The sequence below is a fragment of the Mustelus asterias genome, chromosome 6 (genome assembly GCF_964213995.1).
Source record: "Mustelus asterias chromosome 6, sMusAst1.hap1.1, whole genome shotgun sequence".
Lineage (NCBI taxonomy): Eukaryota > Metazoa > Chordata > Chondrichthyes > Carcharhiniformes > Triakidae > Mustelus > Mustelus asterias.
Genome location: NC_135806.1, coordinates 53,770,480 through 53,788,925, shown reverse-complemented (window position 1 = coordinate 53,788,925; position 18,446 = coordinate 53,770,480). Strand labels below are relative to the sequence as shown.

Genomic DNA, 18,446 nt, shown 5'->3' with positions numbered 1-18,446 from the left:
ATAGCGCACGCAGCCACCAGGGACTTTCATGCTGCAGTTGTGTTTGCAGTGGCTGCTCCTGTTCTTACGAAATGTGTAACGTCAAGCTACGCTTTTTGCCCGCCTGAAAATGCCACGACTTTTATAAAGAAAAGTTTTCGAACTCAGTTTTCAATGTGGTGTAGTTGTGTTATAAGCCATGTGAGGCGGGTGACAGTCATGTGTTTGGAGCAACGAGTTTGATTGAACTTGACTGGAAGTACTCCCCTTCGCTCGAAAGCATAGATCATTGATTTTAACAAAGTCCACAACTTTCAGGAAATTGGAGTGGGTTAATTAATTAACGAACAATAAAGACCGTCAATTTACTTAAATGAGTGGAATGCATTAATTTTAAGATGAGTGATTAATACCTATGCTTTGTGCATGGGATCAGACTATAGCTTGACTGGGTTGGTAGTCTTCTTGCTCCAGGATTAATACATTTCTGGGTTCAATCTTGACAATCAACAACAGTCATGATGTGGAGATGCCGGTGTTGGACTGGGGTAAACACTGAAGGGGCTTGGAGCGCCGAAAGCTTGTGTGGCTTTTGCTACCAAATAAACCTGTTGGACTTTAACCTGGTGTTGTTAAACTTCTCACTGAATCAACAACAGCACATTTGGTTGAGACTTTAGAGTGGAGTACTGAGGAAGTGTGGTGTTGTTGGAGTTGTTACTATATTAGCTAAGCCATTAACGAAGGCCTGATGAACTGGATGTAAGAAGTTTAACAACACCAGGTTAAAGTCCAACAGGTTTATTTGGTAGCAAAAGCCACACAAGCTTTCGAGGCTCTGAGCCCCTTCTTCAGGTGAGTGGGAATTCTGTTCACAAACAGAACTTATAAGACACAGACTCAATTTACATGAATAATGGTTGGAATGCGAATACTTACAACTAATCCAGTCTTTAAGAAACAAAACAATGGGAGTGGAGAGAGCATCAAGACAGGCTAAAAAGATGTGTATTGTCTCCAGACAAGACAGCCAGTGAAACTCCTGAGTCTTTATCATGCGATCCTAGAATCAGAATTTATGTCACACTATTTGTAACTCCCACAGTTGCGTGGACCTGCAGAGTTTCACTGGCTGTCTTGTCTGGAGACAATACACATCTTTTTAGCCTGTCTTGATGCTCTCTCCACTCCCATTGTTTTGTTTCTTAAAGACTGGATTAGTTGTAAGTATTCGCATTCCAACCATTATTCATGTAAATTGAGTCTGTGTCTTATAAGTTCTGTTTGTGAACAGAATTCCCACTCACCTGAAGAAGGGGCTCAGAGCCTCGAAAGCTTGTGTGGCTTTTGCTACCAAATAAACCTGTTGGACTTTAACCTGGTGTTGTTAAACTTCTTACTGTGTTTACCCCAGTCCAACGCCGGCATCTCCACATCAGAACTGGATGTACACAAACCCCTGACCAAGAAGAGCAAACTTTTTCTCTCTTTAACGCCAGCCACAAATAAATTATCCGATGAACAATTGCCATTTGTATGTACAAGATTTTATGTTTACCTAGATCTGACCGTGCCATAAGGCAATATAGAGACCAACTTCTTTCTTGCTTACTTATTGGTAACAATGCAATTTACCTCTGAACACTCATGGTATCACTGGTGCGAGACTTAATGTAAAACTCTAGTAGCAGTGTCTTGATATATTCAGTATTACAGAATGGATCCGTAAAAGGCTACTGTAACCTTTAAAATGGAAATCCGTTTCCTGAGTGACAATTTATTTCAAACTTCCCTTTTGAATCAGAGCATTTTAAACCTACGTTTCACAATCAACCATCTGCTTGTTACACTGGTGAACCGATTTAGTGGCATGAATAAACCCTTACGAAAATTTCCTAATACTTATCTGCTTGTTGAACACAATAAATTGGTAACAATTGATAATCACATAGTTTAGCTCTATGGCATTGGTTTGGATACTTACTTTGCTACGGTTGAATGGTATGATGTTACAATACTGGCCTGCTGTGCATTTTGTTTGCCATAGAAATGCAGGAATCAGAGTCAGCTATTTGGCTATTGCATGAATTTTTGTATAGTCAGGGTACAGATTGTTGAAGCTCTGACCAGAATCTTGGGATCCTTCTTGGATACTGCACTAATCCCAGAAGATGATAGAACTGAAGATTTGATTTATTATTGTCACATATATTAACATACAGTGAAAAGTATTGTTTCTTGTGTGCTATACAGACAAAACATACTGTTCACAGATAAGGAAACGAGTGCAGAATATAGTGTTACAGTCATAGCTAGGGTGTAGAGAAAGATCAACTTAATGCAAGGTAAGTCTGACAGCAGCAGGGAAGAAGCTGTTCTTGAGTCGGTTGGTATGTGACCTCAGACTTTTGTATCTTTTTCTCGAAGGTGGAAGAGAGAATGTACAGGGTGTGTGGAGTCCTTAATTATGCTGGCTGCTTTGCCAAGGCAGTGGGAAGTGTAGACCGAGTCAATGGATGGGAGGCTGGTTTGCGTGATGGATTGGGCTACATTCACAAACTTTTGTAGTTCCTTGCGGTCTTGGGCAGAGCAGTAGCCATACCAAGCTGTGATACAACCAGAAAGAATGTTTTCTATGGTGCATCAGTAAAAGTTGTGAAAAAAAATGTTACAACCTTGCTCAAAACAAAGGGAGGAGAGGGATAAACTTGATGATTGATCATTTGACTATCGGTAAAATTGAGACACTACTGTCAAGGGAAAAATGTAATTTTCATTTGGAGGAATCTAGATTAAAAATGGAGCAACAGTATGAATTTCTGATGAAGCTAATAAGAATTATTTGAAATAACAGCAAAAGTTAGTGAGGTTGGTGCAGTAATGAATTTTCACTTGGAGAGCATGGGTTTATAATGGATGACCATTATGAACTGCTGATGGAATTCATTGAAGTAACAGCAAAAGCTGATGGTAGTACTGTAGATACTTTAAGTGTAGACTTTCAAAATACATTTGATAAAGTACCACATACCAGACAGACCTCTTCTGAAAATAAAGCAGCAGCAATGTAGGTACAAAATTGACTAAGAGGTAGAGAGTAGTGGTGAGCAGATGTTTTACTGACACGAGACAAGTTTGCAGCTGGATCCCCCCAGGGATGGATACTGTGTTAGCACCTTTGCTTTTCTTGTTGCATCACGCAGTATTTACAACACAGAAACATTCAAACTGATCTTAATTCTCCAAAAGAGCATACTCTGGCTTTGGCAAAGGGTCATCTGGATTCGAAATGTCAGCTCTTTTCTCTCCTTACAGATGCTGCCAGACCTGCTGAGATTTTCCAGCATTTTCTCTTTTGGTTTCAGATTCCAGCATCCGCAGTAATTTTATACTCTGGCCCTTTTTCATCTAATCCTAGCCTTCTATTTCTTTCTACCTCCATGAGTTTGTTGAGCTTCACCTTAATGCATCTATGCTTGTTGTTCCTTCTATTTCTTGTGGTAACAAGTTTCATCCATTCCAATGGTAAGCAGCTTTTCCTGAATTCCTATTGGATTTATTAGTAATTCTCTGATATTCATGGTCCCTAGTTATAGTCTTTCTCAAGTGGAGACATTTTTATATCTACCCTATCAAATTTTTTTCATAATCTTTAAGTTCTCCAATTTTCTGTTAGAGTCTGACCCTGATCAATCTTTCTTGATGGTACAGCTTTTCCAGTCCAGTACCTTAGGGTGCAAATAAAACTTTCTGTAGTGCCTCTATATCCTTTTTTTATGAGCTGGAGATCAGCACTCCAAGTTTCTGTCTAACTAAGTATCTAGTATGACACAACTTCCTAGCTTTTGAACTCTTACCCACTACAAATGGACTCCTTGTTTTGTGCTTTTTATGGTCTTATTAACATGTGTCACAACCTATAGTGATTTGTGTGCCAGATCCCTGTGCTCCTCTACTCTGCTTATTTTCCAAGGACTATGTGGCTTCCCCAGCAATATACACCTCCTCACACATTTATGCTGAAGTTCCTTTGCTAGTTACATCACCATTCTGCAAGTTTATTAATGTCTTCCTGTATTTTGTCATCAACCTCCTGTGTATTATCTGTTGCATCCCCCCCCCCCCCCCAGTTCAGTTTGAAATTTTGAGATTCTACATCCAATGCCTGAGTCCAAATCATTTTGTAGCCAGCTTTTAATCCATGCTGCAACTCTGCCCCAAGTTCTAGATTCCAATCCAGGGGAATCATCCTCTTATTCCGACTCTGTCAAGTCACATCAGAAGTTGCATATCTTAATGAGATCGCCTCTTAAATCCAGAGAGTATGGTCCCAATTTATTTGACCATTCATTATAGGACAACCCTGTCATCCCAGAAATCAATCCAGTGAAGCTTTGCTGTACCACCTCTAATATAAGTATATTCTTCTTAGTGATGAGGACTAAAGCTATATGGCCTTTCATACTGCGATGTATTTTCTGCTTTGTACCTTATTGCTTATCTACTTCTCTCCTTTTAAGGCACACCTTAACTTAAGTCAAAAAAGTAAATTTTTTGGTCCTAATATCTCCTTGTATGGATTGGTGCCTGAGATGTTTGGCAATGTTGAGGATATTATATCAATGCAAGCTATTGTTCACAAACTCAATTGAAGTTCACCACAATACACAAAAAGGATGTCAAAGATTTTTTTTTCATCGATCAGACAGTACCACGGAGCATCAGTGCTTGGGGATGGGGGCACAACTAAGTCTTGAATCAATGTTGCTATCGATTTTCGTATCTCAGTTATATAATACAAACAGATCTCTGTTAAGCCCAATGAAGCAATCTTCACTCCCACATAATTCAAGGGGAACAAACCAGCATATAAAAAATACAGTCGCAGAGCTGTAAGTTGAATATGCATGTTCCATAAATGTATGCACCCCATATTTTGATAAAGATTTTAAGATTTTAGTTGAAATGAATAAGCAAGTGGGGATGAACAGTATGAAATATATTTCCATCAGTGATGTGTAAAGTCACAAGAACAGAATTGGAAAAATGTGATCTTAAATATTTTATCACATCTTCAGTTTTGGGCTGAAAACTTTGAAAATTTAACTTAATAATGGGAGTAGTCATTTAAGAGCTTGGAGACCACATTGAGATGTAAGTACTGAGTCTAAATCATCAAAATGATCTGACAGGGATTATTAACATGTATATCCCATTGATGTTCCCATTTCATGACAAAGTACCTATTACTTGAAATCTTTGAACAGCATTTTTTTCTGGCTCAGTACTTAGAAGCATATGCATTCTGATTGGTAGAAATCTTCAAAGGCTGAATATTTCAGGTCTGCAAGAAGCAGGAGAAAACAACCTTTAACAATTTTGAGGTAGCAAGTGTACATTTTGTATACTGTATTAACAGAAAATTTTCAATAGCTGAGCCAAAAGTGGTGTTCAACAGACTTCTCAAAGATTGATGTAAAGCGTTTGAATTATTATTCAGCATTTTAATAGAAATGGGTATAAAGTTTTTTGCGGATCGGTTGAGGCAAATACACCAGGGACTATTGTTTCTCCATGCTTTAGTTTAATTCAAAAAAATTGCACAATGCCTGAACATATTCCTTTGTCCTGCAGAGGAAAGCTCCCGACATGTAAATATGTGTCAATACCATTTTCTCATGCAATATGAATTGTTGCTCCCTTTGAATTTTGGTTTTATGCCTGTCCTGATGAGTGCAAGAGGCAAAGCTTCAACAGTTTGCCTTTTTTTTTCAGCAGTGCTCAAATTGTGTATCATTGACCGACCACTTAAAATAACTTGCCGAGCATAGTGCACAACGTCCTTTATTGCTGTGGCTTAAAGGGAAATAGCATCCGAGAGGAAGAGCTGACCAACATGCTTGCAGGTTTTTTAGTTCTAGCAGATATCTGCCATTCAAGGAGGAAGTGAGTTGCATGAAAAATGTTCACGTGTTTTTGGAGCTTTGTTTAAATTAAATTTGCACCTTGTTGCCACTCTTGTCTGTGCCTTGCCTACAAACAAGCATCAAGTGCAGCGAGAATCATATAACAGGGCTTCCTCATCGTTGTGAATGCTCATTTCCAGCAAGTATTTGATCTGAGGGAAAACAAGGTTGCAGGAAAACCTTGAGTGCAATGGGGAGATGGTAGTTTAGTGTTAATGTCATTAGATTAGTAATACAGGGACCCAGGCTAATGCTCTGGGGGCATGGGTTTGAATCCCATCAGCTAGAAGAATTTGACTTCAACTGATAAATTTGGAATTAGAAGCTAGTTTTGTAAAGTTGAGTTATCCATCTTGGTGTAGTCCTAAGGTCCCCAGCATCTCTCATGCCAGTCCACAGCCAATTCAGTTCACTTGCAGGATGTCAAGAAACAGGTCTGTGCTCCAGAACTAGCTGTGCTCCTAATCAAGCTGTTCCAGTACAGCTACAACACTGGGAACTGTTTTTAAAAAAAATTATCCAGGTATATCCTGTTCACAAAAAGCCGGACAAATATAAGCTGGTCAATTAGCGCCCATCAATCTACTCTCAAGCATCAGCAAAGTTATAAAAGGGCTCTGAAGAAGGGTCATTCAGACTCAATGTTGGCTCTGTTCTCCCTCCAAAGGTGCTGTCAGACCTGCTGAGATTTTCCAGTATTTTCTGTTTTTGTTATACAAGGGGGTCATTGACAGTGCAATGAAGCGGCACTTACTCAACAATAACTTGCCCAGTTTAGGTTCCACCCAAGCCACTTAGCTGCTGATCTCATGAAACCCTTGGCCCAGACATGGACAGAAGAGTTGAACTCTGAGAGATGAGAGTGACGTCCTTGGACATCAAGGCAGCATTTGATCAAGTGTGGCATCAAGGAGCCCGAGGAAAAATCAAAGCCAATGAAAATCATGGTGGGGTGGGTGGGGATAATCTCTATTGGTTAGAGTTGCACTTAGCACAAAGGAAGATGGCTGTGATTGTTGGTGAGTCAATCGCCTCCATTCTAGGATACTGCTGCATGATGAGTTTCTCAAGGTATTTCCTTGGTCCAACCATCTTCAGCTGCTTTATTCATGACCTTTCTTTTATCGTAAGGTCAGAACTGGGAATGTTTGCTGATTAGTGCCATTCACAATTCCTCAGATATTGAAATAGTCCGCGTCCAAATGCAGCAAAACTGGACAATATCCAGACTTGGGCTGATAAGTGGCAAGTAATATTTGTGCCTCACAAATCCAGGCTATCACCATCCCCAACAAGAGAGAATCTAACCATCTTCCCTTGACATTAATTGGCAATACTATCACTGAATCTCCACTATTGACATCCTGGAGGTTATCATTGACCAAAAACTGAACTGGACCAGCGACATAAATATTATGGCCACAAGAGTAGGTCAGAGACTGGGAGTTGTATGTAACTCACCTCTTAACTCCCCAAGTCTTTTCAACATCAACAACGCACAAGTCAGTTGTGTGATGGAACTGTCTAAATGCTTTCCTAGCACTGTCCTAGCCTTTAATGCCCATAACCTGTGGGAATAAAAGTAAAAGGTTTATTATTATTTAAAAGAGAATATGCATATATGTAAATGCGCAAATACATACACATCGTCAAGTATTTTATTGACATCAAAATTAGAAATAATTTGGGGGAGAGAATGAAATATTTTGGGGAAAAGAATATGAAGTAATGCCAGGATCATCAATAAAGTCATAGTCACTAAAATTACTCTCTCCTGCATCCCCCTCTTGTATTTGATAACAGCTTGTACAACATTCCCAATCATTGAGTCTTAGTGACCCAAGAAAATTATCAATGTTTGCCAACAATATCAAGAAGGGATGAAGCAAATGGAGGAAAATAATGCATGGCTAATTATCCGTGTAATGTCTCCCCCTGAGGCAGTCACTTGGGGTTGAGGATGTGCCCGGGTTGCCACATGCTCCTTTCACTGTTGATGCTTGGACTCAACTTGCTCTCAGTGATGAAACTTGGTGTTCAGCTCCTTCCTAGATGCTTTTTCTCCACTTTGGGTGGTCTTGGGCCAGGGATTCCCAGGTGTCAGAGGGGATGTTGTACTTTTTCAAGGAGGCTTTGAGGATATCATTGGTGTGTTTACTCTGCCCTGCTGGAGCTCACTTCCATGACAAAACTCTGAGAAGAGTGCTTATTTTGTCATGTCAGGCATGTGGGTGATGTGACCCGTCCAGCGGAGCTGATTGAGTGTGGCCAATGCTTCAGTGCTGGGGATGTTGGCCTGAGCGAGAACATTGACTTTGATGCACCTTTCCTGCCAATGGATTTCCAGGATCATGCGGAGGCAGTGCTGGTGGTACTTCTCCAGGATTTTGAGGTGCCTGCTGTACATAATCCACATCTCTAGTCATATAGGAGGGTGGATATCACTGCTGCTCTGTAGAACATGAGCTTGGTGCCAGGTCTTCAAACACTTTCTTCCTCGGGCCACTGGAGGCTGCGCTGGCACACTAAAGGCAATGTTGAATCTCGTTGTTGATGTTTGTTATGGCTCAGGTCAGAAACTCCAAAGTGTTTTATGAAGCCTGTCTGAATCATAAGTTTTGCATCTTGAATTTGCTAGGATAAGCATGATATGTTCCACCTCGGGTGTGATTCAAAATACCCACTAGGGAGCTTTTATCAAATAAAGTTTCAGAATATAGTTAACATGTATAGAAAGAAAATTAGCAGGAACTTTTATCAATTACAAACAAGAAACAAAACAACCACTATAATGTATAACCCTTAACAAATATATCTAATATGTTCCAATCAAAACAATCCCATAGACAAAAGACCCTTTTCACAGGTTTAACACAGCATAGACTAATGCAGGTGTGATACTGGACTTGGAACCTTTGGATGAAGTCTGCAGTTCTCTGGATTCACTCTGAACAGTTTGAAGACAAGGCAGTTTCCCAAAGCACCCGGAGAGATTTTGGTCCAGCCCCACCAATAACAAATTTTCACCCTTCAGGAAAACGAGAATTTCCAAAGGGGGACAAAAAACAGGGAGAGAGGGAAAACACTTTTTGACTTGCTGCCCCTTCTAAATCCAAAAACTCAAAACTGCAACTCCAAACTGAAAATGAATCCCTATTACCTGACCTGCCCAGTTTTTCTCCTCCCAACAATGACATCACCTAAAGCTGTGAGCATGAATTAAAAAAAAAACTCTTAAAGGTACACTAACAGCACATTGTAGTGCCCTGTTTGTAGTTTGGGGCGAATGGGATCAAAGATCGTGGAGGGGGGGGGGATTAGGCGGTTGAGTTGGACGATCAGCCATGATCGTAATGAATGGCAGAGCAGGCTCGAAGGGCCAAATAGCCGCCTCCTGCTCCTATCTTCTATGTTTCTAGTGTCACTGGAGTGAAATGCATTCCCTCAGGCTGAGTTGCACTCAAATCCAGGCCTGAGAATTGAAAGGGCATTATGCTGATTCACACTAGCCACCCAATCCTACAGATGCCCTGACATCTTCTTTAAATCTGAATTGGACTAAATTCACCTGCGCGTCTGTTCATGATTTTTATTTCTTTTTCCACAAAAGCTCTTGATGGAGCCACCGGAGTGAAGATAAATTATCCTGGTTCTCGACTATCCCATATAAAACAAAAAACAAGTCCTGGACCCTGGAAATTGTACTTGTGCCCTAATGCAGAGAGTTTGGAGTTATACGGGCATAGAGGTTTACAGCATGGAAACAGGCCCTTCGGTCGAACTTGTCCATACTGCTTTTTTTAACCCCTAAACTAGTCCCAATTGGCCCATATCCCTCTATACCCATGTAACTATCTAAACGCTTTTTAAAAAACAAAATTGTACCTGCCTCTACTACTACCTCTGGCAGCTTGTTCCAGACATTCACCGCCCTCTGTGTGGAAAGAAATTGCCCCACTGGACCCTTTTGTATCTCTCCCCTCTCACCTTAAACCTATGCCCTCTAGTTTTAGACTCCCCTACCTTTGGGAAAAGTTATTGACTATCTAGCTGATCTATGCCCCTCATTATTTTATAGATCTCTATAAGATCACCCCTAAGCCTCCTATGCTGCAGAGAAAAAAGTCCCAGTCTATCCAGCTTCTCCTTTATAACTCAAACCATCAATTCCCGGTAGCTTCCTAGTAAATCTTTTCTGCGCTCTTTCTAGTTTAATAATATCTTTTCTATAATATTTGCTGAGAAGAGCTGCTATTCTGCTGTAAAAATATTGTGAATCTGTCCTGAAGTAATGTTTTTGTTTGGTACACATTGCTTTATTAATACCTCATCTCAAGGTCTCAGCATTGTGTTTGAATTAAATCCGTGACCTTGGAGATAAACTGGATCCTTCAGTTTTTACAGAAAGCTGCATGCTGACATTTTAAGTGTTCTAAGTTTTTATAAATCCATATTTAGAACTAATTTTGGACCATCTTCAATTGAGAATGTGTTTAGCTGGATAAAATCTATGTTCCTCCCTCTCTTTACCGCATTCTTCTGCTGACAATCATAAGAATATATTTCCAGATTAAAGCTTTTTGTTGGCAGATATGATTTTGCAGTATTAATGTTGAGAGAAATTCAAGCTTTAACTCCAGTGATGGAATTCCCAAAATTTAGCAGAATAGTTTCACTCTGAAAACCGGTGTGTAACTCTCCAGCTGCGTAGCTGAGTTTTCTTTTCACCTTTTCTGGGACTCGGTGCACAGAGAATCTGGGGGCATTATTGCGGCGTCACTCTGACGGGGTAGGGCCTCCTAGACCGGCAAAGCTATCTCCACAGAGAAAGATGGCGCCCTGATCTGTGTAAAAAAATCAACACCCCCAAGGACACACAGGGAAGCCCCCCCCCCCGCCCCCACAAGCATCGGGGCAACCCCAATTCAAAAGCATAGGTGTACTCTTTCCTTCCCCCCCCCCCCACCACCGCCAGGTTGGCAATGCCAGCAAGCAGTACCCAGGCATGTCCCTTATCACCCAGGGACTATACTTAAATGTGCACCCATGGCATAGTCATCACAATTGATTTCCATTTTTGAAAACCAGCAGCAATTCACACCAGTGTGATGTTGGGGGGTATGATGCATTGAGGGTGGACGTAAAGATAATAACATGGGCAGCACGGTGGCACAGTGGTTAGCACTGCTGCCTCACAACGCCAGGGACCTGGGTTCGATTCCAAGCTCGGGTCACTGTGCGGAGTCTGCACCTTCTCCCAGTGTCTGAGTGGACTTCCTCCGGGTGCTTCGATTTCCTCCCACAGTCCGAAAGACGTACTGGTTAGGTGCATTGGCCATGCTAAATTCTCCCTCCGTGTACCCAAACAGGCGCTGGAGATTGGCGACTAGGGGATTTTCACAGTAACGTCATTGCAGTGTTAATGTAAGCCTACTTGTGACTGGGCGTTAACCTGATCACATTATCAGAGGAGCTGGGGAAGATCGGAAGCCGAAGCCTCGAAGGTGAAATCCCATTTTTGGCCTCGCAAGATTTAGCGGCCCCATGGGATTTGTGCACACAGCTAGCGCAGCCAGCATTTACTTTTCTCTGCCAGATTCTAACACTTTTCTTTGAACATAGAAATACTGAGCAGTCTGATGTCATCTGTCGAGGGGGAATTTGAGAGGGGAATTTGGCTACCACACCAGGAGAACTCCCTACTTTTCTTCAGATATTTTTATGTCATTCTGAGCAACCAGCTTTAGCCAAAAAAACGAGAAACTTAGTTCGACTCACTCTTATTGTAACTACCAAAAATGGAACAGGTTCCTATATGATTTGGTCCGATAGTGCATTTTCTGCCGACAGGAAAGTCTGATAAGAGTGGATCTTCTGCTGGTTGGGAGGTGGGGGAGTGTCGAGGTGTGGCTGATGTGGATGCTGAAGATTGCGCAATGCCAGAGGTTAACTCGGGGTCAGCTGAAAGATTATTGTCCAAAGAGAAAACAGAAGACTTTATGGCTGACAGTCAGCAAGACTTTCAATAGTTCTAGGGAAACACCGCCTGTAGAGTTCGAGGAGGATTTCCCTGCTGCTTCACAAACTCTAGCCAGTATGCACAGTGGAACCCACACCTGCTCTTGGGCACAGCATTCATTCACTTTCAGGGATCAATAATTGGTTCTATTTTTGCATTTCTTAGTGTCATAGAATCCCTACAGTGCAGAAGGAGGCCATTTGGCCCATCGAGCCTGCACCGACCACAATCCCACCCACACTCCATTCCTGTAACCCCTCATATTTACCCTGCTAATCCCCTGACGGGGTCAATTTAGCATGGCCAATCAACCTAACCTGCACATCTTTGGACAGTGGGAAGAAACCAGAGCACCCGGAGGAAACCCACGCAGGCATGGGGAGAATGTGCAAACTCCACATAGACAGTGACCGGAGACTGGAATTGAACCCTGGTCCCTGGTGCTGTGAGGCAGCAGTGCTAACCACTGTGCCACCATGCTGCTTCGAAGCAGACTTTTTAAAAATCACACTGGCTTCAACTGATAAGGGTCCCAGTCTTCTACATTTAGCAGCAGGGTGCCACTCCAGTTTTCCAGGTCTCCATCGGTTAATGGCATGTTAATTGTATTAACAAGGTAAAGGATACACAGTTGAGGGGCATTGATTAGTTAAGTGCATTGAGCATAACTTGAGGCTTTCCATGACCAGTGGGCACTACAGGGACTGGGTTACACCTCGGTTAATGACACTTTGGTTTAGTTAGTTAAATTTCCTTTCCCATTTTGTTTTGGCTGCAGTGCTCCACCAGAGCTGTCACCCCTCTTTAATTTGTTTATTTTACTGATTTATTTGTTTTGATCAAGAGCATAAAGAGAGCCTGCCGCTCTACCATGGCTATATTAGCAGCCAGGTGGACTTGGAGAGGGAGCATGCGGTGACAACAGATCGGTGGGGCTGGAGTGCATTATCACTCCCGGTAATGATATGTTGGTTTGGTTTGACTAGTCAAATGTACTTTTTATTTTTGTCACAGTGCTCCACCAGGGGCTCTCATCCCCTGTCTTTTTGTTTCATCTATTGATATTTTTGTTCTATTCAAGAGTATAAAGAAAGACTGCTGGGTGTTGGTTTGGGAGGAGGCAATGCTGCATTCTGTAAATTAAGCTAATAAGTAAAATGATCGGCATATGGCTTCCTGATTCACCATCTGGCTTCAGAAATAACATCTTAGAAACAATGATTGCCTATGCTGGGTTTGCAAATGAACCCCAAAATTTAAGACAGTATCTACATTTTTAAAGTCTTTTGACAGCCTCGAGGCCTGCTCTGTCCTATATCTGTTGGCCTACTGGGCTGATTGGAATTTCAGATCCAGTATCTTTGAATACTATGCTCTCTCGGTCCCAAACTATCAACCATAGATTGTATATTCAGACTGAAGTGGGCTTGAAAACCACAAACATTAAGACTTGGAGCATGCTGAGCCTAGCTGACATTCAATGGGGAAGGTGTTGTTGCATTGTTGATGACTCTTGTAGCTGATGTCTCCAACCAAGGTGCTGTAAAAGACGCAACCCTCAACTGCAAAAATACTTTGCAAATTGGAACTGGGTTCAGATGACCCCTTGGAACGAAATCCAGCAAGGAAAGTGTGATGGTATCAGCAGAACAAGGGTTAATGTGGAACTGGTTGGGTGGTACCACCCACGGTATAATGTATGTAGTCACACAGTCAAAGAACAGTCCAGAAACAATATTCTGTACAGCTAGCTTACATGGTGGAACTATTACCATGCAAGGCCACACTTGGAACTATAAATAGTTAAAACCTACCAATAATGGTGTTTATTTTTAATCACACAAGCCTCAAGATCCCGTCAATGAGCCACCACCACAGCAACATAAAGAACCCATATTATGACGCAAAGCTGTTTGAAATTTCAATCTCAAATTAGAAATCAATAGTTTTTGAAGGAATGTTGATCTAGCAGGAGGGGTCTGTGTGCATTATGTAATGTTATGCAAATATAGATAGCTACAAGATACATCTCAATGTATACATTGCAGGGAAATTTCATATTGTTCTGTATTCTAGATTAAATATGATCCTGCATGTTCTTGACCATGTAAACCAAGATGCCAGACTTGATCCATGGCCCAAAAGGGAGCAATTAAAGCAGAATTTGTTAGAGTGATGGAAACAATTATATTAACTGTAGAATGTGTGGGCTTATAAGGATATTTAACTTTTTAAGTTGTTTCCTGTAAACATCCCAGCTGTTCAGTTCAAAACCATGTCAGTGATTTTCTTTCTTGGTTTCAGAGCAAGGCCTGAAGTAAATATTTGAAAGAGTCCAAAATGTGCCTTTTAAAATTGCATGCCTTTGTTTTTTCTGTAACTGTGCATTACGGCTGTTTTATTCATTCACCTAGTTACAATAGTGGACTTTAACTATTGTACTTTCAGAGGAAATGAATTGCTTGTATAAAATTGCCTCGTGCGCAATTTCAAAGTAATTACTAACACCAATTTAATGGCTGTCTATTCCATTTTAAACAGCACATCGCAGTTTTGTATAGATATATGAGCTGTTGTACTTCAAAGCTAAATACAATCCTATTTTTTTTTCACCTGCAGATTTATGCTTGCAGTGCATTGATTCTATTTCAATGACTATTTACTTATCTGATGTAATCCAATATTGAGAACTGTTTTCTTCACATTTATTTGAAGCAGGTAGTCATTTGCACTGGTAATTACTGTTAAGCAAACATATGGCAAATCCCCAGCCAAAAGTGCAAAATCAGTAGCAGGAAGAATAGCTTTATTCAATTTTTATCTTTTTAAGGATAGGTTTTACAGTGAGCTTGTATTGTAGCTTTACCGTTTTTCTTTTTCTGTTTGCATCACTCCACGACAATTACCATGATGTGGAGATGCCGGTGTTGTACTGGGGTGGACAAGATAAGACGTCATAGAGGTTTATAGCTTGGAAACAGGCCCTTTGGCCCAACTTGTACATGCCGATCTTTTTATTTTAACCGCTAAGCTAGTCCCAATTGCCTGCATTTGGCCCATATCCCTCTATTCCCATCTTGCCCATGGAACTGTCTAAATGCTTTTTAAAAGACAAAATTGTACCTCCAGACACTCACCACACTCTGTGTGGAAAAAATTGCTCCTGTGGACCCTTTTGTATCTCTCCCCTCTCACCTTAAACCTATACCCTCTAGTTTTAGACTCCCCTATCTTTAGGAAAAGATGTTGACTATCTAGCTGATCTATGCCTCTCATTATTTTATAGACCTCTATAAGATCACCCCTAAGCCTCCTACGCTGCAGGGAAAAAAGTCCCAGTCTATCCAGCCTCTGCTTATAACTCAAACCAACAAGTCCCGGTAGCATCCTGGTGAATTTTTTCTGCACTCTTTCTAGTTTAATAACATCTTTTCTATAATAGGGTTACCAGAACTGTACTCAGTATTCCAAGTGTGGCCTTACCAATGTCTTGTACAACTTCAACAAGGTGTCCCAACTCCTGTATTCAAAGTTCTGACCAATGAAACCACATGACACCAGGTTGTAGTCCAACAAGTTTAGTTGAAATTACAAACTTTCGGAGCGCTGCTCCTTTGCCAGGTGAAATGGAGAGAGGCATGCAGGCACAGAATATATAGGTGGAGTGACGATAGCCTGACACTCGCAGGTAATCAAGAGTATCAATGGATTATGCTTTGCTGAATCCCCCACGATCAGCATCCTGGGGTTACCATTGACCAGAAACATACCTGGACTAGCCATATAAATACTGTGCCTACAAGAGCAGGTCAGAGGCTAAGAATCCTGTGGTGAGTAACTCGTCTCCTGACTCCCCGAAGCCTGCTCATCATCTGCAAGGCTGTTCCTTGGGTCATCCCAAAATACCTTGAGACTTTTACATTGCTCCAACATTTTACCTCCTGGAGAGCTTAGTAGCATTATCACTAGACTATTAATCCAGAAACTCGGCTAATGTTTTGGGGACCTGGGTTCGAATCCTGTCACGGCAGCTGGTGGAATTTCAATTCATATAAAAAATCTGGAATTAAGAATCTACCGATGGTTTCATGGTCATTGTCAATTGTGGGAAAAACCCATCTGGTTCACTAATGTCCTGTTTAGGGAAGGAAATCTGCTGTCCTTACCTGGTCTGGCCCTCGTGACTCCAGAGCCACAGCAATGTGGTTGACTCTCTCATGCCTTCAAGGGAAACTAGGGATGGGCAATAAATTCTGACCAGCTAGTGACACCCATGCCCCATGAATGAGTTAAAAAGAAAGCTGATTATCTTGGCTCTCCCCCTTGCTATTAAAACGTGGCAAATGGATTTTGCTGAATTATCGCCATTATGATAATTGTTGTAACTTCAGTTGTTGTATAATGATACTAATGGGTTCAATGTAGTTATTCAAATCACGTGTATTGTACTTTACTGCTTCAATTAAGAAATAACTTATTGCAAGATGCAGTTATGATGGTGTCTAAAGTTACTGGCGCAACCTACAAAACCACTTCTATAAGTCATATACATCTGGGGAAGCAGATTGCTAGTTCCTAACCTTACACTGAATATCTGAATGTTCCTTTTTAATATGTAACTCGGAATGATTAACCAGTGCATTATAAATGTGCTCACTGACTGACTGACTCCTTTATTAGGATACAAATAGTACAGGAATTACAGATTGCTTGAACAACTGAAGACTTGGAAGTCTTTTGTTTCCGTGTTGTTTGTACAATCTCAGTGAGATGCGGGTCACTATTTCATCTAAACAGACAAATATCTGGTTCAGCCTCAAACAATTTCCATGTCAAGTGACGAAGTCAATTGCTGGGAACAAAGTTTGTAGCAAGGACTGAAGTCAATGGCTTCGGTCTAAGGAAATTTCTGCTTAACCTGTATTGGATGTCAGACAGGCAAGACTGATCATTTAATGAGAGTGAGTGCTATCAACAACATGTGGAACCTGATGTTGTGTTTCCAACACTGTTGCCAAGAGGCAGAATATAAATGAAACACAGGAGGAGTCCAAGGATTCACTCTTGGGACACCAGACATAATGGTGGGAGAGTAAGAAATGCCTTTGCATATAATACACTGGCTACCACTGGATAGATAAATATGGAGCCAGGCAAGGATACTCTCTCCAGCTGCACAAAAGAGGCAAGGAATTGGTCTGGCAGTCACCTTAAAGGTTGCAGCCATTTTTCTTTGGACATTGGTAAGTTGCTTCTGATCTTTCACTATCATATTCTGATCAGTTTTTTTAGCAAAGCTTGAAGGATATTTGTCACCTGAAGTATTTAATTTGGACATTTGTAACCAATGAGGAGTGCAGGAGGGTATACCACAACCAGACCAAGCATACCTACAAATATGGTGTTAACCTGGTGAAACTACAACACATGACTGCTTGCATTCAAACAGCGGGAGCAACGTACACTAGACAGAGCTAAGCACCCCACAACTAACAGATCAGATCTAAGCTCTGCAGTCCTGCCACCTACAGACATGAATGGTGATGGACAACTAACAGGAGGAGGAAGCTCCACAAGTCTCTTCATCATCAATGATGATGGAGTCCAGCAAATCTGTTCAAAAGAGAAAGCTGAAGCATTTGCAACCATCTTCAGCCAAATAGATGATTCATCCTTCTGAGGTCCCCAGAATAGTGTAAGAATCTAGCATATACAGGGTACAGTATCACCCACATAGTGATTTAAGAAGGCGTAAGATTCAGACTCAGGGCTCAGTCTGGTGTTGAGCAGTGACTGGTAAAGACCGAAGTATGGAGATAGCCCCTAGCCAGTACCCATTACTGTACATGTGTAATTGTTCTGGTGTTAATCAAGACTTATAGTTAATCTACTGAAGACTACAAAGATCTCTTTAAGGGATACTGTTCTGTTAACAACACCTTCATCTGGTGGCAGCTCAGGATCAAAAATCCTCAACTTCACTAAAATGCAGAAACAAGCCGAGGGGAACGAATGGAACATCGAGCAGAAGCCAACCGTCAGTCTAACTTATCAGACCACAAAGATACCAGGTTAATGCAAGAAGGGAAAGCAATTCCTGAACTGGCCAGTAGAGCACCCTTGTCAGCACTGTAGTGCCAAGCACTCTCTCAGGAATGAGTAACATCCTGCAAGTACAGCATACCCAAATGCCTAGTCAACAGGAAGAACCAGAAATAACAGAGCCTATCACTCCCAACAGAATGATGATCAAGATAGGGAAGGGTCACAAGGCCTCCAGTCCAAGTGGCTCTTACTTCGTAATAAGCTGCTTATGGACAATCAATTTGGGTTCCACCAGGTGTATTCATCTCCTGTCCTCATTATAGTCTTGGTCCAAACATGGACAAAAGAGGTGAGATGGGAATGAGACTGCCCTGACCTCAAGAGCGCATAACCGAAGTCAGTAGGAATTGGAGGGAAATTCTCCATTGGTTGGAGTC

The 18,446-nt window shown here is 41.4% G+C and overlaps 1 protein-coding gene across 4 annotated transcripts in view; it reads left to right on the top strand.

Annotated features, from left to right (window-relative positions):
- dock8 (dedicator of cytokinesis 8) overlaps positions 1-18,446 on the top strand; it is a 252,915-nt gene that overhangs the window by 401 nt on the left and 234,068 nt on the right. The window lies entirely within an intron of this gene.